Source organism: Chiloscyllium punctatum, chromosome 5 (assembly GCF_047496795.1).
Source record: "Chiloscyllium punctatum isolate Juve2018m chromosome 5, sChiPun1.3, whole genome shotgun sequence".
Taxonomy (NCBI): Eukaryota; Metazoa; Chordata; class Chondrichthyes; order Orectolobiformes; family Hemiscylliidae; genus Chiloscyllium; species Chiloscyllium punctatum.
Genome location: NC_092743.1, coordinates 66,293,240 through 66,312,415, shown reverse-complemented (window position 1 = coordinate 66,312,415; position 19,176 = coordinate 66,293,240). Strand labels below are relative to the sequence as shown.

The 19,176-nt window shown below is 38.9% G+C and overlaps 1 protein-coding gene across 1 annotated transcript in view; it reads right to left on the bottom strand.

Annotated features, from left to right (window-relative positions):
- The window catches only part of LOC140476745 (chloride channel protein C-like), a 129,567-nt gene that overhangs the window by 64,374 nt on the left and 46,017 nt on the right, over positions 1-19,176 (bottom strand). The window lies entirely within an intron of this gene.

Here is a 19,176-nt window from a genome sequence, read left to right as displayed (position 1 = left end):
TATGCATCTTCTCTGGAAATAAAATCACAAAGCTCTTGTTCAATGTAATTTTAGAGCATTTTTCCATCTTTATTATAATTGTTATTTGATGAATCACAGCATAAAATTAAGAAACAGATGAAGAAAACTGAAATTTTAATATTTAATTTTCTTTTGTTCATCATTTCACTGTTCCACAATTATGATGCACATGTAGTATAATTTCATTCCTGATGAAGGGCTTTTGCCCAAAACGTCAATTCTCCTGCTCCTCGGATGCTGCCTGAGCTGCTGTGCTTTTCCAGCACCACACTCCCGACTGTAGTATACTTGAGCTAGATTTTCATCCAATCTGTTTTCACCTACAAAAATGAATTGGGATTGGACATCTGTTGCCCTGGCTTCCGCGTGATGAAGAGTTTGAGACCATTAAACATGCAAAATAATTTCCCATCTATATCTTCAACAAAATAATGCTGTAAAATCCAACTATAGTACAAAAATCTAGCTCAAGTATACTACATGTGTAATATAATTGTGAAACTGTGAAGCAATGAACAAAAGAAAATTATATGTGAAAATTTGAAGCAGGTGAGATTAAACCAGAAACCCACTACTCTTACATCTCTGCCAAGACTCTGTTCTTGGATTGTTCTTTTCCTCATTTGTATGCTGCCTTTTCAGACCCTCTTCTCCAGTCATGGAATTGGCTCCACACATACATTAATGGCACTTACCTCTACCATTTACCTTCCATATTTCTTGATTAGCTCTGTGCTGTCTCATTGCTTGTTTAATATCCAATCATATGTAAGTTACAACTTATTCAATTAAACATTGAGAAGACAAGACATCAGTTTGCTCCTGCAGCATAAGCTATGTATCCTGGCCATTTACCTTACACACCTCCACAGAAAACTTCTGGAGTAATTATCTCCCCAGTAACATTTTGCTAGTAATCTGTAGCACCTAGATGAGCAGGTGAGTCAAGAAACCTGTGACAGAAAGTCAAGAGACAGAGTTAGATCTGTTGGAGTTGACTGGAATTGGTTGTTGCTCTGCTAGAGAAAGGAAAAGGAGGTTGGGTAGCACTATTAATAAAGGAAGCTATCAGTGCAGTGGTGATTGACAATATAGGTGCAACAGATTGTGATGTGGAATCAGTTTAGGTGGAATTAAGGATAAGAAGTTGCAGGTGGGATCTGCCTGTGGACTCCCAAGGAGTTGCCTGATGGTAAGGACATAGTATAAATTGGAAAGTAATGGAGGCATGTAGGAAGGGCACTATAAATGTCTTGGGTGATTTGATTCTGCATATTAACTGGGCAAATCCAATGGGCAAGGTTAACATGGAAGATACATTTAAAGGATGCACAAAGAGCTGCTTCTTAGAGAAGTATGTTTCAGAATCTATCCAGGAATGGGCACTTGGAATAATAAAGGATCATGTAGCTAAGGGTCCTCTAATAGGTCACCATGACAACATGGTAGAATTTCAATCTCGTTTTGAGGGAGAGTAATTCAGCTCTCAAAGCAATGTCTACTTAATGTCAATTACAGACATCTGAAAAAAGAGTTGACTTAAGCAGTCTGGGAAAATGAACTAAGAACTAAAGTCAGTGAATGAGCAGTAGTTGACATTTAAGCAGAAATTCCACAATACTGAATAACAAGTTATTCCAATCAAAAAAGGATTTGATGAGAGGGATGAACCACTCTTGGTCAACAATGTTAGTCAAGAAGAGAATCCAATCAAAAGCTAAGGCATGCAAAGTGGCAAAAACCAGTGGTAGGTCAGGGGATTGGTTTTTTTTAAGGATCAGCAGTGGAGGACTAAAAAGCTAATAGAGGGAGAAAACAATTATGAAAGTAAATTGGCAAGAAATATAAAGTAAACTTAAAGAGCTTCTATAGGCATTTGAAATAAAACACATTAGCTAGTGAGTGTTGTACCTTTGGAGGATATAAAATGGGTATTAATAGTGGCTACAGGGAGGCAGCAAATAATTATAACCAATATTTTGAAATGGTCTTCACAGTGGAGTATGCTAAAAATATCTCAAAGATAACAGATAAGGAAGGTAATGGGAGGAATGTTCTTGCAACACTCTCTATCACAGTGGACAAACTAAAGGGACTGAAGATAGATTAGTCATTAGGATTTACATCCAATGCATTAAAGGAAGTTGCTGTATAAATTCAGGTCTTTCTGCTATAAAACACATTCCATTAATGCAAATTCACTGTAACATGATTGTCAAATTGGGGACACTGTTTCTAAAGTGCAAACGTTTAAAGTGCGTAATGGTTATTACATGATTCTGGCCCCATTGGTTTAAATAGTGCTGCTATGACATGATTTTCTTATAACACAGAATGCACGAGTCTGGAACTAATGCCCTAGAACCAATTGTAGTGGACATATTTGTTGAACTATACTAAGATTCACTGGATTCCAGGATGGCTTCAACAGATAAGAGAGCCCCTTTTCAAGAAGAGAAGGAGACAGAAAGTAGGAAATTATAGCCTAGTTAGACTAACATCTGTTGTTGGAAAAATCCTACAGTCCATTTTAAAGGAAAAAAATGGCAGAAATTAGGAAAAGCTTAACATAATCAAACAGTAAACATGGTTTAGTGAAAGGAAATCATGTTTGACAAGTTTTCTAGAGTTCTTTGAGGAGATAAAATGCAGAGTTGATAAAGGGGAAATGGTAGATGTAGTTTACTTTGTTTTCAAGAAAGCATTCAATACACTGGATGTAAGTTTGCTCGCTGAACTGGAAGGTTCATTTTCAGATGTTTCGTCACCATACTAGTTCACATCATCAGTGAGCCTCCGGTGAAGCACTGGTGTTAGTGCGCTACTTTCTATTTGTGTGTTTAGGTTTCCTTGGGTTGGTGATGTCATTTCCTATGGTAATGTCATTTCCTGTTCTTTTTCTCAGAAGGTGGTAAATGGGGTCCAAGTCAATGTCTTTGTTCATAGAATTCTGGTTGGAATTCCATGCTTCTAGGAATTCTCGTGCATGTCTTTGTTTAGCTTGTCCTAGGATGAATATGTTGTTCTGGTCGAAGTGGTGTCCTTCTTCATCTGTATGTAAGGATACAGGTCATATCTTTTTGTGGCGTGTTGATGTTCATCCTGGTCGGCGAGTCCTCTGCTTGTTTGTCCAATGTAGTGCTTGTTACAGTTCTTGCAAGGTATTTTGTAAATGACCTTAGTTTTGCTTGTTGTCTGTATGGGGTCTTTCAAGTTCATTAGACTACTCAGATCTCTTGGCATCATGGTAGCCCACAAACCCACCAACACACTAAAATAGCAGCTAATGAACTTGAAAGACCCCATTCAGGCAACAAACAAAACTAATGTCATTTACAAAATACCTTGCAAGAACTGTAACAAACATTACATTGGATAAACAAACAGAAATCTAGTCATCAAGATACACCAACATCAACTAGCCACAAAAAGACATGACCCTCTCTCACTGCTATCTTTACATATGGATGAGGAAAGACATCACTTTGACTGGGACAACACATCCATCCTAGGACAAGCCAAACAAAGACACGCACAAGAATTCCTAGAAGCATGGCATTCTAACCGGAACTCTATCAACAAACACATTGACTTGGACCCCATTTACCACCCTCTCTGAGGAAAAGAACAGGAACAGATGTCACTACAGGAAATGACATCACTGATCTAAGGAAACCTAAACACACAAATAGAAAGCAAACTGACCATGACACCATGATATAGGAAAATTGGGGAGCAACAAAAAATATAGTAGTTGCAGGTTATAGAACAGTGAGGAGACAAAAGCAATTGCCACAGTGAAGAGCATTAGTCCAGATGGTTATGTTTCTTGCCCCATGCCAGGATCCAGGACATCTGCTCAGGGCTGGAGAGATGCTTACAGTGTAGAGAGAAAGATCCAGTTTTACTGGTGAATATAGGTGAAAAATGTGTTGCTGGAAAAGCGCAGCAGGTCAGGCAGCATCAAAGGAGCAGGAGAATCGACGTTTCGGGCATAAGCCCTTCTTCAGGATTCCTGAAGCTCTGATCTCCGGCATCTGCAGTCCTCACTTTCTTCTCCCTGGTGAATATAGGTGCCAACAACATGCATAGAACTAGGAAAGGATTTCTATTAGAGCCAGAATGAGGAGCTAGGCACTAAATTAAAAAGCAGGACCTCATTATTACCTGAGCCTATGCAAATTGGTAGAATGTACGCAAAATTAGAGAGGTGAATCCATGGCTGAAAGGATTCAAAAAGCAGTACAGACTACACCTGGACCATGCTGGAGCAATTGTTCATGTGAACTGCATAACTAGAGAAAAGGTTTTGAACTGAATGGTGGGGCAAAGAATCAAATGTGGAAAGATGTGGTACAGGTATAACAAGGAGTAGAATCAAGGGAACAGAGGAAACCAGTAATATGGAAAATGAAGGGCAGAGAATTGGAGAAAAGAACAGGGAGTGCAAATCTTAGAACACACCAACAATCAAGATTTATCAACACAGAGATTTTAAAATGTCAAAACTGAAGGCTCTGTACCAAAATGTGCACACCATTCCTAGCAAAAGAAATTCATTGATGGGTTTTATTCACTTCAATCTGTGCTATCTGATAGCCACTGCAAGGACGAGGTTGTAAGATTTGACTTCTTAACCATTTTATCTACCTCTGCCACTACATTAAGTGACTGGTGGACATACACATCAAGATCCTTCTGATCCTCAGTGCTTCCTGGGGTCCTACCAACCGTTCATCACATAAGTCCTTTCCTTGTTTGTTCTGGCCAAGTGCCTCACCTCACATTCATCTGGATTGAATTCCATTTTATAACTGATCAGTCCATCTGACCAGCCTATCTATATCATGAGTTATTATGAGTTTTTCATATATTGTCGCATGTATCTAAAAAGTGTTTTGTCGCCACAATCCAACTCAACTTTTCATTACAAAAAGAATAAAAGAAAATTACTTAAATAGAGTTCATCTTCTGTTCAAATTGGGTCTCGTACACAGCTCTAGGGTTTCTGCAAAGTCTCTACAAGATGGCCCACACTTTAAGGAGTCTGCACTTTCATTTGTCTGGTTTTATTTTATATGCTCACGAAATGCATTGTTTTTTGTTTCTCCCATTTATCTTTTTTAACTGCATCCTTCTGTAATTTAAGACTATCGCATGATTTATCACTTCACATTTTGGTGTAGAGTCATAGAGTCTTCCAGCAGAGAAACAGTCTTTCAGTCCAACTCATCCATGCCACCCATGTTTCCTAAACTAAACTAGTCCCACTTGCCTGCATTTGGTCCATTTCCTTCCAAACCTTTATTATTTGTGTACCTCTCCAAATGTATTTTAAATGTTGTAACTGTACCCACATCTACCACTTTCTCTGGCAGTTCATTCCACACACGAACCACCCATGGTGTGAAAAGATTGCTCCTCAGGTCCCATTTAAATCTTTCTCCTCTCACCTTAAAAGTATGATCCCTAGCTTTGAACTCTCCCACCCTAGGGGAAATACAATTGCTACTCACCTGCTCTATGACACTTGTGATTTATAAATCTCTATAAGGTCACCCCTCAACCTCTTGTACTCCAGTGAAAGAAGTCTTAGCCTATCCTTATAACTCAAACCCTTCAATCCCGGCAACATCCTGGGAAATCTTTTCTGAACCTTTTCCAGTTTAATAATATCCTTTTTATAGCAGGATGACTAGAACTATACATAGGATTCCAAAAGTGGCCTCACCAATGTCCTGTACAACTTCAACATGATGTCCCAATTCCTATACTCAATGCTCTGAGCAATGAGGAAGCATGCTAAACACCTTCTTAAACACCTTGTATATGTGACGTAACCTTAAAAGAACTATGTACCTGAATTCCTTGGTCTGTCTATTTGACAACACTACACAGTGCCTTACCACTAATTGTATAAGACCCACCTTCATTTGTTTTATCAAAATGCAATACCTTACCTTTGTCCAAATTAAATTCCATCTGCCACTTCTCAGCCCATTGGCCCATTTGGTCAGGAATGCTTTGAAGTTTTAGAAAACCTTCTTCACTGTTGACAATGCAACCAGTTTTGGTGTCATCCACAAACATATTTTAAATGAATGACAAACAAAAGTGGACCCAGCACCAATCCCCGCTGATTACCATTGGCCACAGGCCTCTAGTCTGAAAAACAGCCATCCACCACCATCCTCTGTCTTCTACCATAAAGGCAATTTTGTATCCAATTGGCAAGCTCTCTCTGAATCCCCATGTGACCTAACTTTAATAATTAGTCTACCATGTGAAACCTTGTCAAAGATTTTACTAAAATCCAAGAAAACAATGTCAACCACTCTGCCCTCATCAAGTTTTTTGGCTGCATTCTCAAAAAACTCAACCAAGTTTGTGAAACATGATTTCCCATGTACAAAACCATGCTGACTATCCCTAAACAGTCCTTGCCTCTCCAAATGAATGTATCTCTCAGAATCCCCTCCAACAACTTACCCACCACTGACGGCAGGCTCAGAGGTCTATAGTTCCCAATCTTCTCCTTACAGCCTTTCTTAAATAAAAACATAACATTAGCTACCCTCCAGTTCTCTGGCACCTCACCAGTGGCTGTAGATGATACTAATATCTCTGCTGGGGCCCCACCATTTCTTCCCTAACTTTCCACAATACTGTGGGACACATTGGACCAGGTCCTAGAGATTTATTCACTTTGTTTTTTTAAGACCTCCAGCACTTCTTCTTCTGTAATGTGGACTGTTTTCAACACATCAATATTTATTTCATGTTCACTAGAATCTGTTTCTTTCTCCACAGTAAACGTTGGCACAAAATATTCATTTAGTATTTGTCCCATCTCCTGTGATTCCACACATAGACAACCTTGTCGATCTTTAAGGGGCCCTATTCTCTCCCTAGTTGCTCTTTTGCTCTTAATGTACTTGTAGAAACACATAGGATTATCCTTAATCTTATCAGCCTAGGCTATCTCATATCCCCTTTTTGCCCTCCAATTTCCCTCTTAAGAACATCCCTCCACCCCTGGCATTTTTCAAGACATTTACTTGATCCTAGTTGTCTGCACTTAATATATGACTCCTTTTTATTCTTGACGAGAGCCTCAATGTCTTTATTCATTCATTGTTACCTACTCTTACAAGCCTTACTCTACACTATAACAGGAACATAATGCCTCTGGATTCTCATTATCTCACTTTTAAAAGCTTTCTACCTGCCAATTGTCCCTTTACTCACAGTTTACTCCAGTCAACTCTTGGAAGTTCCTGTCTCATACCATCAAAATTTACTTTAGTCCAATTAAGAAATGTAACTTGTAAACAAGGCCTATCCTTTTCCATAACCATAACCATCCATCGACTTAATTGTCAACCTACGTTCAAGTGTAAATTCATTTATACATGCAACAAATAACAATGTTGATCCCTATGGAATTCCACTGGACACAGGCTTCCACTCACAAAAATACCCCTCAACATCAATAGCTGCTTTCTGTCACTCAGCCAATTCTTGATCGAATTAAATTTCCTGGGATTCCATGGGCTCTTATCTTTGCCCCACATAGGACCTTATCAAAAGCCATACTGAAGTCCAAGTTGATAACATCAAATTCTCGTCACCTACACATGTAGTCACCTCTGAAAAAAATCAGTCAAGTTGGTCAGACAAGACCTCCCCTTAACAAGCAAAGCAGACTGTTCTTGATAAATCCCTGCCTCTCCAAATGTAAATTGATTCTGTCCCTCAGAATTGCTACCAATGGTTTCCCCACAATTGACCAATCTGCAGTTTCCAGGCTTAGGCCTCAATATCTTCCAGTAACACATTGGCTGTCCTCCAGTCCTCTGGCACTTCTGCTGTGGCCAGGGAGAAATTGAAAATTATTGCCAGCGCCCCTATTATTTCCTCCCTTATTTCACTCAATAGCATGGGATACATTTCATCCAAACCCTGGAGATTTGTCTACTTTTAAGCCTGACAGAACACTCTGACCTCCTTTTGAAGAGTCATCTAGACTCAAGATGTTAGCTTGCTCTCTCTCCACGGATGCTGTCGTACCCACTGTGATTTGTTGTTTTCAGTACAGATTCCTACATCTGCTGAGATTTACTCCTACTCAGAATTTCAACTCTGATGATAAAGCTAATGATATGATTGCCATCAGTGAGGGATTGAGAGAAGACATTAGACAAAAAGAGGCATGTAAAGTGAAGGGTCTTAGATTATACATAGGAGAACCATGCTTAGTAACCTATAACATACTGATATAAATAAAAGGATATTATGCTTGTGGAAGAGCCTTACTCAAGGTTAAGGAGGCTACAGCCCCAGGCAGCATGTATGTGCAGACAGCTGCAGCCCAGACATAAAAAGGAAAATGATGTTAGTTACAGTGTTAGACTGAAGCATAAAATAAAACAAAATGCACAGTTTCACAAAAAAACCTGAACACCACCAAAAGCTCCATGCCACCATCAGAATCCAGTATATTATGAACTTTCAGTTACTACTTCCATAAATTTGACACCATAAAACCATAAGAAATAGGTGCAGAAATTAGGCCATTCAGCCCATCGGGTCTGCTCTGCCATTCAATCATGGCTAGTAAGTTTCACAACCCCATTCTCCTGCTTTCTCCCCGGAACCTTTGATCCCCTTGATACACAAGAACCTATCTATCTCAGTCTTAAATATACTTAATGATCTGGCCTCCACAGCCTTCTGAGGCAATGAATTCCATGGATTCATCACTCTCTGGCTGAAGCAGTTTCTCCTTATCTCCATTCTAAAAGGTTTTCCCTTTACTCCGAAGCTGTGTTCTTGGGTCCTAGTCTCTCCTACCAACAGAAATATCTTTCCAACTTCTACTCTATGCAGACCATTCCGAATTCTGTATGTTTCAATTAAATCCCCCTCCCCCCAACCTTGTAAACTTCATTCTTCATATGTTAAGCTTCTTATTCCTGGGACCATTCTCATGGACCTCCTCTGAACTAGGGCCAGTGCTTCCTTCCTGAGATATGGGGCCCAAAACTGCACAAAATAAACCAAATATGGTCTGACCAGAGCCTTATAGAATCTCAGAAGTACATCCCTGATTTTATATTCAAGTCCTCTCAAAATAAATGCCATAATTGCATTTCCTTTCTAACTACTGACTCAACCTGCAAGTTTACCTTGAAAGAATCCTGGTCAAGAACCCTCAAATCTTTTTTCACTTCAGATTTCTGAATTTTCTCCCCATTTGGAAAACAGTCCATGCCTCTATTCTTCCTACCAAAGTGCATGACTTGACTCTTTCCCACATTGTACTCCTTGTGCCACTTCTTTGCCCACTCTCCTCATCTGTCCAAATCCTTCTGCAGCCGCTCCACCTCCTCAATGCTACCTGTTCCTCTACCTATCTTTGTATTGTCTGCAAGCTTAGCCAGAATGCCCTCAGTTCCTTCATCTAGATTGTTAATGTGTAAAGTGAAAAGTTTTGGGCCCAACACTGAGCTTTGCGGAACACCACTGACTACCATCCTGAGAAGGACCCTTTTTTTTCTGCTTTCTGCCAGACAGCCAAGCTTCTATCCATGCTAGCATCTTGCATCTAACACCATGGGCCCTTATCTTACTCAGTATCTTCCTTCAAGGGCTGTCTTGAAGTCCAGTTAGATAACATCCATTGACTCTCCTTAGCTTAACTTTTTTATTTCTTCCTCAAAGAATTCTAGCAGATTTGTCAGTCATGACCTCCCCTTGATGAAACCAATATGACTTTGCCCTATTTTACCATACACTTCAAAGCATTCAGAAATCTCATTCTTCACAATGGATTCCAGTATATTAGCTACAAACGGGGTTAGGCTAATTGGTCTGTAATTTTCTGTCTTTTGCCTTACTGCCTTTTTAAACAGGGATGTCTTGTTAACAATTTTCCAGTCTTCTAGGACCCCTCCCTGATTCTAGCGATTCCTGAAAGATCGCCACTAACAACTCTGCTATCTCTTCAGTTATCCCCCTTAAAACTCTGGGCTGTAGTCCATCTGATCCAGGTGATTTATCCACCTTCAGACCAGTTTTTCTAACACCATCTCCAAGCAAACTGTTAAGATGACTGACTCAAATCATGTGACATTTAGAAATTGTCTACAGATGATACCAAGCCTCAACTAACCACTTCATGAAATATGAACATTCACAGCCATCCAGGACATTCACAGATCACTTTGTGTCAGGATGGGTCACCAGAAAAAGACTGGCATTTCCAGACTGCCTGTCTCCACGCTTCATACTGTGGCAAAAGGGAAGATTGAACCTCAACTTGTGAAAAATGCTAATGTATGACCATAATCAATTTTATATTTTATCATGATGGTTTTTCTCCAACCTACAGTAGACTAGATGGACCACATAAGTGTTAATCCACAACACAGGATGGGGAATAACATGAACAGGACACCTTATTTGGAAAACATGAATTTGGGAAAGACAACATGTTTGTCAGCTGAGGTATCTTGGTCTGTTTTAAAGATCAGCAAAGAGCAGTTTTCAGACAAGACCCCCCAGCACCATCAGTTTCACCAATCTGCCAACAAAACTTAGAAACCAGCTGCAAGATATCAAACAGTCAAAGGATTAACTTATTCCAGTTTTCAAACTTCATTTGAGACTCAACCTCCTAAATATTTAACAATATGAACCCTCACAATCTGCAGTGAATGTTTAACTTCGTAAGACGTTTACTTTAAACTCAAAGTGTTCAAAACTATTCAAGAAACCGAATGTGTCCCACGTGGGACAGGAGCTTACAAACCAAAATCTGAGTTGATCATAATTTGTAAAATTTGTACCTGTATCTAATCTTTGTATGTGTGAGAGCATGTATCTTATGTATAATTCAAGTGTGTGACAGTAAATGTCTTCTTTCAATTTAAGCCTCCAAAAGCCTACAGTTTAGTTATTTAGAGTAGAATCCTGTAGCATAGAAACAGGCCTTTCGGCTCACCATATTTATGCCAACTAAATTACATTAATCCTCTTTATTTGCTTGTGGTCTCTCGGCTACTATGCCTAGGCTCTTTAAGTGCTCATTCAGAAGCTTCTTAAATATTGCAAGAGTACCTGCCTACATCATCCTCTCAGGCAGCATCTTCCATATACAGTACCTACCACTGTCTGGGTGATTTTTGTTTCTTACTCAGATCTCTTATAAAACACTTGCTCCTCACCTTACACTTATGCTGTCTGCTCTGCCATGAGGAAGCGAGTCTTGCAATCTACCCAGTCTGTGGTTCTCATAATTTTGAATATCTCAGTTAGATTCTCCTCAGCCTGCTCTGCTCTAAGGAAAACAATTCCAGTCTCTCCTCATAACTGAAACTTTTCACTCAGGCAACATCCTGGTGAGTTTCTTCTGCATTCCAGTGCAATTATGTCCTTCCACTAGTGTGACAACCAGAACTGCCCACAGTATTCCATATATGGCCTAACCAATGTTTTATCAAGTTGTAGCAACATGTTTACATGTCCTTGTTCTTGTATTCTGTGCCCTGACTAATGATGGCAAGCATCCTATATGCCTTCTTCAACATTCTGTCTATATTTTCTGAAGCATTCAGGAATCTACTGATTCAAGCACAATGGTCCCTTCGTTCCTTGGTACTTCCTAGGGACCTACTATTCATTGTGTATATCCTTTCCTTATTAGACCACCCAGAATGCATCAGGATTAAATTCTATCTGCCATTGATTTGTCCAATTTAACATCCAATCAATATCAGTCTGTAGCCTGAGACCATTCTCCTATCAACAACACCAATTTTTCTGTTATCTGCAAACTTACTAATCAAACATTCTATATTCACATCCGAGTCATGAATGTACACAACAAATAGCTAGGAAGCACTGATCCCTGTGATACACAACAGGCCACAGGCTTCCAGTCACAAAAAACATCCCTCCACCATCACTCACAGCCAATTTTGGATCCATTTTGCCAACTTGGCTTCGATCCCAAGGCTCTTACCTTTCATAGGACCTTCTATGTAGGACGTTGTTAAAGGTCTGACTGAAATCTTTGCATTCCACATCAATTGCATACTACATTCATCAATATAGCTAGTCAACATTTTTTTAAAAAATCAATTAAATTGAGTTTTAGATAAATTTACTTGGGATACTCACTCCAAGGCTAAGAGAAGACATAGTTATTTCCTTTCAAAACATGCTGATCATGTGCAATAAGTGACCAAATACATTCTGTCATAATATTACCCCTTATTGCATATTTAATTTATATTTCTAAAACTACAAAGAAGTAATACAAAGTCAAAATTACTGAAAAGTCTCAATTGTTTCTTTAAAGAATGAGTGTGAGTTCACTAATATCCACTAATCAATCATTTGGCACGAAAAATCAATACTGCATTCTCATTATCAATGTTTCCAATTGAACCATGCCCCCAACAACATCCAATAATGTATATACTGTCATCAAAAGTCATAAGGCACATCACAAGAGCATTATACAAAAATGTATGACCTCAATATATGGCATTCCTCTTTACAGAATTAGTTCTGGATTTGCTGAGATTGTAGCAAGATTTTATAACCAGTAAGATACAAAAGATTTTTCCTTGTTAAAGAACTCTTTGTTGAAAATATAATTTTTAAATGTCTTCATAGCCTGATATTATTTATTAGAAACTGAATTTTCAGCTTCCCATTTTGTCCCAATTAACCGACACATTGGAAACACAAAATGAGTTTCCAAATTTTCAACTGGATATTATTTGTATATATTTATCAACAACAGAATTTTACAGGATATCCCAGTTAATCTTAATAATGGTTTCCTGTACAAGGGTGGTCCATTTTAGTTAGTCGATGCTTATGCTAATTTCTGGTTCAAAGTGCACAACTGTTGAAGTACTGCTCAATATCCTGTTGTAATTCAAGATTTTTGGTTCAGTGCATGGAATTTAACAGACGCAAATAGTTTTTGGTGAGTGGCTTTCTTTGAACAAAAGAACACCATCAAATATCTTGAAAAATCTGCAGTTGTTTGGAATGATTATATTCAGGATCTTGGCAAGTGATATGCCTAAACAAGACACTGAACTTGAATATTTATCCTTTAGTTCACCATAACAGGAAGCTGCCTGGCTTTTGATCTGACTTGTTTCTTTAATCAGGTGGAAATATTAATGTTGTTACTGTGAGAAGCCATAGTGATTCTTACTGACTCTAAGCAAACTTGAAATAACAATTTGATAATCACCTCAGTGCAGAAATATGCCACAAAGTCTAGGTAATATTAATAGCAATTGCAAGGTATGAAATTATTATATTTTCATATCACACAATGTTTTCATGTTTCTTTTCCTTATTCAGTATTTGAATCCATGTAAGATCCTAATTAATAGATGAACAAGCAATCCAGCAGTTGGAAGCTCCTGTGACACCTCCTAGCATTTTGCTATATCATCAGAGCAGGCAGCAATTATTGCAAAAATCTACTGATTTTTAAAAAATGTAATTCCTAATTTTTTCACAAGGTACACGGAAATTCCTCCCAATTTTAGAATGCTCAGTTCTACATTAACACTGCTATCCTCAAATGTTCACCCATGTGTTTGTCCAGAGTTAGAGCCCTGGAGGAAAACTATAAGTGGAAGACTCATCGGCTCACTGAAATTGCATTTCCCCTGAAGACCTAAAGCTGATATTAGCTTCTAATTGATATGTTGGAAAAATGTGATGATTAGAATGAAAGTTTTTTTAAAAACTTCAGTTCTTGGAATAGGCTGTTCTGATCACTTGCATTCCACAACAGGGTCATCCAAAACTCAACTGCATAAATCAAGTACAGCATCAGAATATTTAGCAATAAGTGACACTAATGTCATTTACTTTGTCAATTATGACAAAACTGCTTGCCCTGTTTTAAAATTTCACTTCACACAAGGCTGTACCCCGCTGACAGAATTAATTCTGGATTTGCCGAGGTTGTATCAGGATTTTATACTCAGTTCAGACACAAAAGATATTTCCCTGAAAATCTTTATACACTAATATTATTTATTAGAAACTAAATTTTCAGCTTTCCATTTTGTTTAAGAATTAACTGATGAATTGAAAATCATAGTTTGAGAGATAATTGTGAGAAGCTACAGGTTTAACAATAACATTATTCTAAAACTATTTATTTGTAATGATCTTCCACAGGCAGGACTTTCACCTGACATCTTCCACACGATATGAGTTTGTCAGCATGGTGCAGCTGTTGGGGAATTATACCAGTACCAGGACAGAATGGGCATTGCAGCTGCCTGTTGCAAGAAGGTGGGCAGCTGATTACCAGAATTATAGGTCCAGATGGGGATCAATTTACATAGCAGTCAACATTTTGTCAATGGAGGAGTGACTCCTGCTATGGCGGAGGCCACCAGCTACTGAAAGACTGCTTCACTAAAGCAGCCCAAACCAGGCTCAATGTCCTAGAGCTGGGACTGTGGGCAGGGACGTCAGCTCCCAGAAGGGGCCATGGAGAGGGAAGCCAAGCGCACCCCGCTCCTCCCACCAAGCCCCTTCCGTGACCACAATGGTATCCCAACAATATCCATCTCAACTGGCACTTGTCTCCATGATCTCTTGCATCTTTTCTGGCCTTGCTCTCAAGGTGCTCTGCATGCTGCAGCTCCAGAATTGCTGGTCTTTGATTGCGATGTCAGCAGCAAGAGCATGCCCACTATCTTTAATGGGATATTAAAGCTGGCCAATTATAAGGCTACCCAAAGCCAGCCAATTATGAGGCAACTAATTTTTAAAAATACCAAGCAGCTCACACTCTGGCAAGTATGTACTCAGGACCTGCCTGACACCCCCACAGTAAAATTCAGGCCCCTGCATCCAAAAATTAGACAGTAGCTAATATTGTTGTCATTAGCAAATGCAACATTGATACTTAGTTACTGATTCATTCTCAACTCAATGCAATTATCACGCATCATATCAGAAACATATTCAGATCTTCTCAAAAGAATCCCAAAATTCTAAATCTTTGGAAATCCTGACACCTAGTGGTGAAGCTAAAAACATCAAATAGCAAACTTCAGGCATATTCCAATTTAATGCACCAATGGAATTGAAGTTTCTGAGGTAGTCAATCGCTATTTGCACTGTGTGTAAAGACAATGTCAGGTTTGGGATGTGGACAGAATAGGGGCAACACTTTGCTCAGGTGAAGCTTGCATTGAGATTTTCTGAGGGAGGAGAAACAAATCAAATTCAAATATGACACTGTTACTGTAGTTCTGTAATTTTAGTAAATAATGTTTTGTTTAAGTTGTGGAGGCTCTAAGAGAGACCAAAAGAGGCCATTAAATCAAGACCGGGGGAGAAGGCATTGCTAGGGTTATGTTTCACCTTGTTTATAGGGCGGATCATTTACCACTCCAATGAAATCAATGAATCAGGAAACTTCTATAATAGATTGGCAATCTACTCTTCCAGATTATTGGGCAGCGATGATGAAAATGTTCTCGAGAGAATATTTCCTCGTCCTGTTTTTAGCTCTCTTTTAAATTAATTTGAAAGCTTCTTAGGCAAAAAGGAAGAAAGTTAGACAAACAGAAAGCGAGAGAGAATAAAACACATAGAATCATAGAATTCCTACAGTGTGGAAACATGCTATTGGGTCCTACAAGCCCACACTGACCCCTCCAAAGAATAACCCACTCAGACCCATTCCCTTACCCTATTACTCTACATTTACCCCTGACTAATGCACCTAACCTACACATCCTTGAACACGACAGCATGGCCAATTCACCTAACCTGCTCATCTTTGGATTGTGGGAGGAAACCGGAGCATCTGGAGGAAACCCATGCAGTTATGCCCTTATTTCTCAAAACTTGCTATGAGATTAACACACTTTAAATTTAAGAGATTTCCCATTTAAGGTTGAAAAACAGATTATCTTTTGATCTTAGGGTTATGCTGTCTGTTGTGTTCTCAACCCCAGGCAGCTGTGAAGACTGAGTCATAGAACCATAAACTCCCTACAGTGTAGAAACAGGTCATTCAGCCCATTGAGTTCATACTGACCCTCCACCGAGCATCCCACCCAGACTCAACTCCCTACTGAGTCCCTATAATCCCGCATTTCCCGTGGCTAATCTTGTTAACCAACACATCTCACACCTAGCAAACAATTACATAATTTTGAATTCAATGTTTACACTGATACATTAGAAACTTATAAAAAAGCACTGCTGTATCCAAAACCATTTGGCCCTTCACCAATCTGTCTGGCCTTCCCCTCAGTGTGGACATACAGTTAAGAGGTAACCTTTTCTGAAATTGGTAGCCAGACTGCTGATACGACCATATCAATACCCATTTTACACCTTGCCTCCTTTTTACATTCCACTGACTTCGATTAAAACAGCCAGCAGCCACAGTATTTTAATCAGCACTAAGTTACATGTTAAAAGACATTGGAAAAATGGATTATCCAGTGCAGACACAATGGGCCAAATTGCCTCCTTCTGGATTGCAACAATTATGTGATTAAATGCAAATTTTGTGGGAAGAGTGCAAAACTTCAGTAAGTAAATCTCACAGGAATTTTATTGCCTGTCCAGCTGTTTTCCGCATATCCATGCAATTTGATGACAAGATTAACAAAACCATGGCAGAATTAGAAAGTGAAAAATTTATGACATTAATCTTAGCCATTGTGCTTGGATGTCCTTTCTTCAAAATTGGTGTTACATCACTCTGTAATGCACAATCTTACTAAGTAAACAGCTGGTTTTGGCTGTGTTTTTATATTGTTATTTCAGGTGTCTAACTGCCTCCTACTTGTGGTTTACAGCTGATTAAGAGGATTCATTCTTGTCTCTTCAGCTGGCAAGCTGCCCAAGCTTTGCTTGAAGTCTCAAGAGAGCAAAACTAGGAATAGACGAGACACTTTGAGCAGTTAAATTTAATTCTGATTCAAGACTAAAATGCATTGTAAATAAATTTATCATTAAAGATCAGTGATGCAAATTCATCTCTCTTAAGCTTTCTTGAATCTTTTTGGTAGTCTCAATCCATTTTCATAATTAGTGTGAGTAACTGGAGCCAACTTGACGCTATTTGATGTCAAGAAAATTCCATATTGTTATTTCTATTCAAATTTAAGCCAAGTTGCATTGCAATTTTTTTCCTTACAGCAGGTTTTAATAATCCTGGTTTACAATTCATCAAATCAAATGTGACTCCACTCGTTATTGGCTAACTAGATAATTTCCTATTGTTTAGCCAATTTACAAAAAACTTTTTACATTCCAGGTGCCTTCTGTTTAGAATTTTTTAAACACCTTTACAAATGCTTCTGTATCAAAAAGACCAACAAACTTTCCTTATTAGGCACAATTTGTATTCCATAAACTGATTTTGGCATGGAATTATTGTCACACTCTGTGCCTCTTTAACTGCTTCATGTATGTTTTAATGGAAAAATATTGTGACAGATGCCTTAAAAATACTTAGTATTTAACAAACACAAAAAATCTCACTAAATTTACCTTCACTTCCTTGGAATGAAAATAGATTAAGAATCATTTTCAGTTTAAGAAACAATTCCATTTATAGTTATTTGGTACTACAGAACTTGGGTATCATTGACAAAAGACACATTTTATCAAAACATTTCATCTTGCACTCATCAAGACAATTCGCAAAAAAATACAAATAAAGGTAGAACCAACATTTATACTGAATGAGAGAAGACGACTGATTGTTTGGCAAGTGGACTCTGTTTCGTAGGAGCATTGCAAAAGAGATGCAGCCATTAATGATAATCATTAACTGCAAAGTTTGAGGTGATTCCTGGAGGGATATAGTTTCAAGCACCCAGTTACCTGAGTTCTAATTCTCAGCACAAGGCAGCAGTAACCTGGGGTCAATGTCTCTTACAAATAATAATATACCTCACCCAAAGATTTCTGCCTTTGGCTGTTTGCTCAGAGCAACAATGGGTAGGAAGCAGACCATTGCTGCTGTGAGGGTAGAAACAGCTGATTTGTATCTGAAGTCACCCACCACCTAGGTTCCATGACTCTTAATAGTTTACTATTAGAAGACAGAGGGTGGTAGTAGATGGAAAGTATTCAGCCTGAGAACTCAGTGACCAGTGGTGTTCCACAGGGTTCCATTCTGGAACCTCTGCTCTTTGGGATTTTTACAAATGACTTGGATGAGGAAGCGGAAGAGTGAATTAGTACGTTTGCCGATGACACAAAGGTGACAGAATGCAGAGCTGACCTGAGAAGTGGCAGACGGAGTTTCAACCTGGAAAAGTGTGAAGGATTAATTTTCGAAGGTCAAATTTGAATACAGAATACAAGGTTAGAGGTTGAATTCTTGGCAGTGTGGAGGAACAGAGGAATCTTCGGATCCACATCCATAGATTCCTCAAAGTTGCCACCCAAGTTGTTAGGGTTGTTAAGACAGCTTCCTGGTATGGTGTGTTGGCTTTCATTAGCAAGGGAATTGCGTTTAAGAGCTGCGAGGTTGTGCTGCAGCTCTACGGAGCCCTGGTTAGATCATACTTGGAATATTGTGTTCAATTCTGGTCACATCATTATAGGAAAGATGTGGAAGCTTTAGAGAGGGTGCAGAGGAGGTTTACCAGGATGTTACCTGGACTGGAGGGCATGTCTTACGAGGAAAGGCTGAGGGAGCTAGGGCTTTTCTCATTGGAGCGAAGAAGGATAAGAGGCGACTTGATAGAGGTGTACAAGATGATAAGAGGCATAGATAGAGTGGATAGCCAGAGACTTTTCCCCAGGGCAGAAATGGCTATCATGAGGAGGCATAATTGTAAGTTGATTGGAGGATGTTTTTGTGGAGATATCAGAGGTAGGTTCTTTACACAGAGTGTGGTGGGTGAGTGGATTGCACTGCCAGCAGTGGTAGTAGAGTCAGATACATGAGGGACATTTAAGAGACTGCTGGACAAACACATATAAAATAAAGATAGTAAAATAAAGGACATGTAGATTAGCTTGATCTTAGAGTAGGATAAAAGGTCGGCACAACATCGAGGTCCGGAGGCCTATACTGTGCTGTGCTCTTCTATGTTCTATGTAATTTCCATCTTG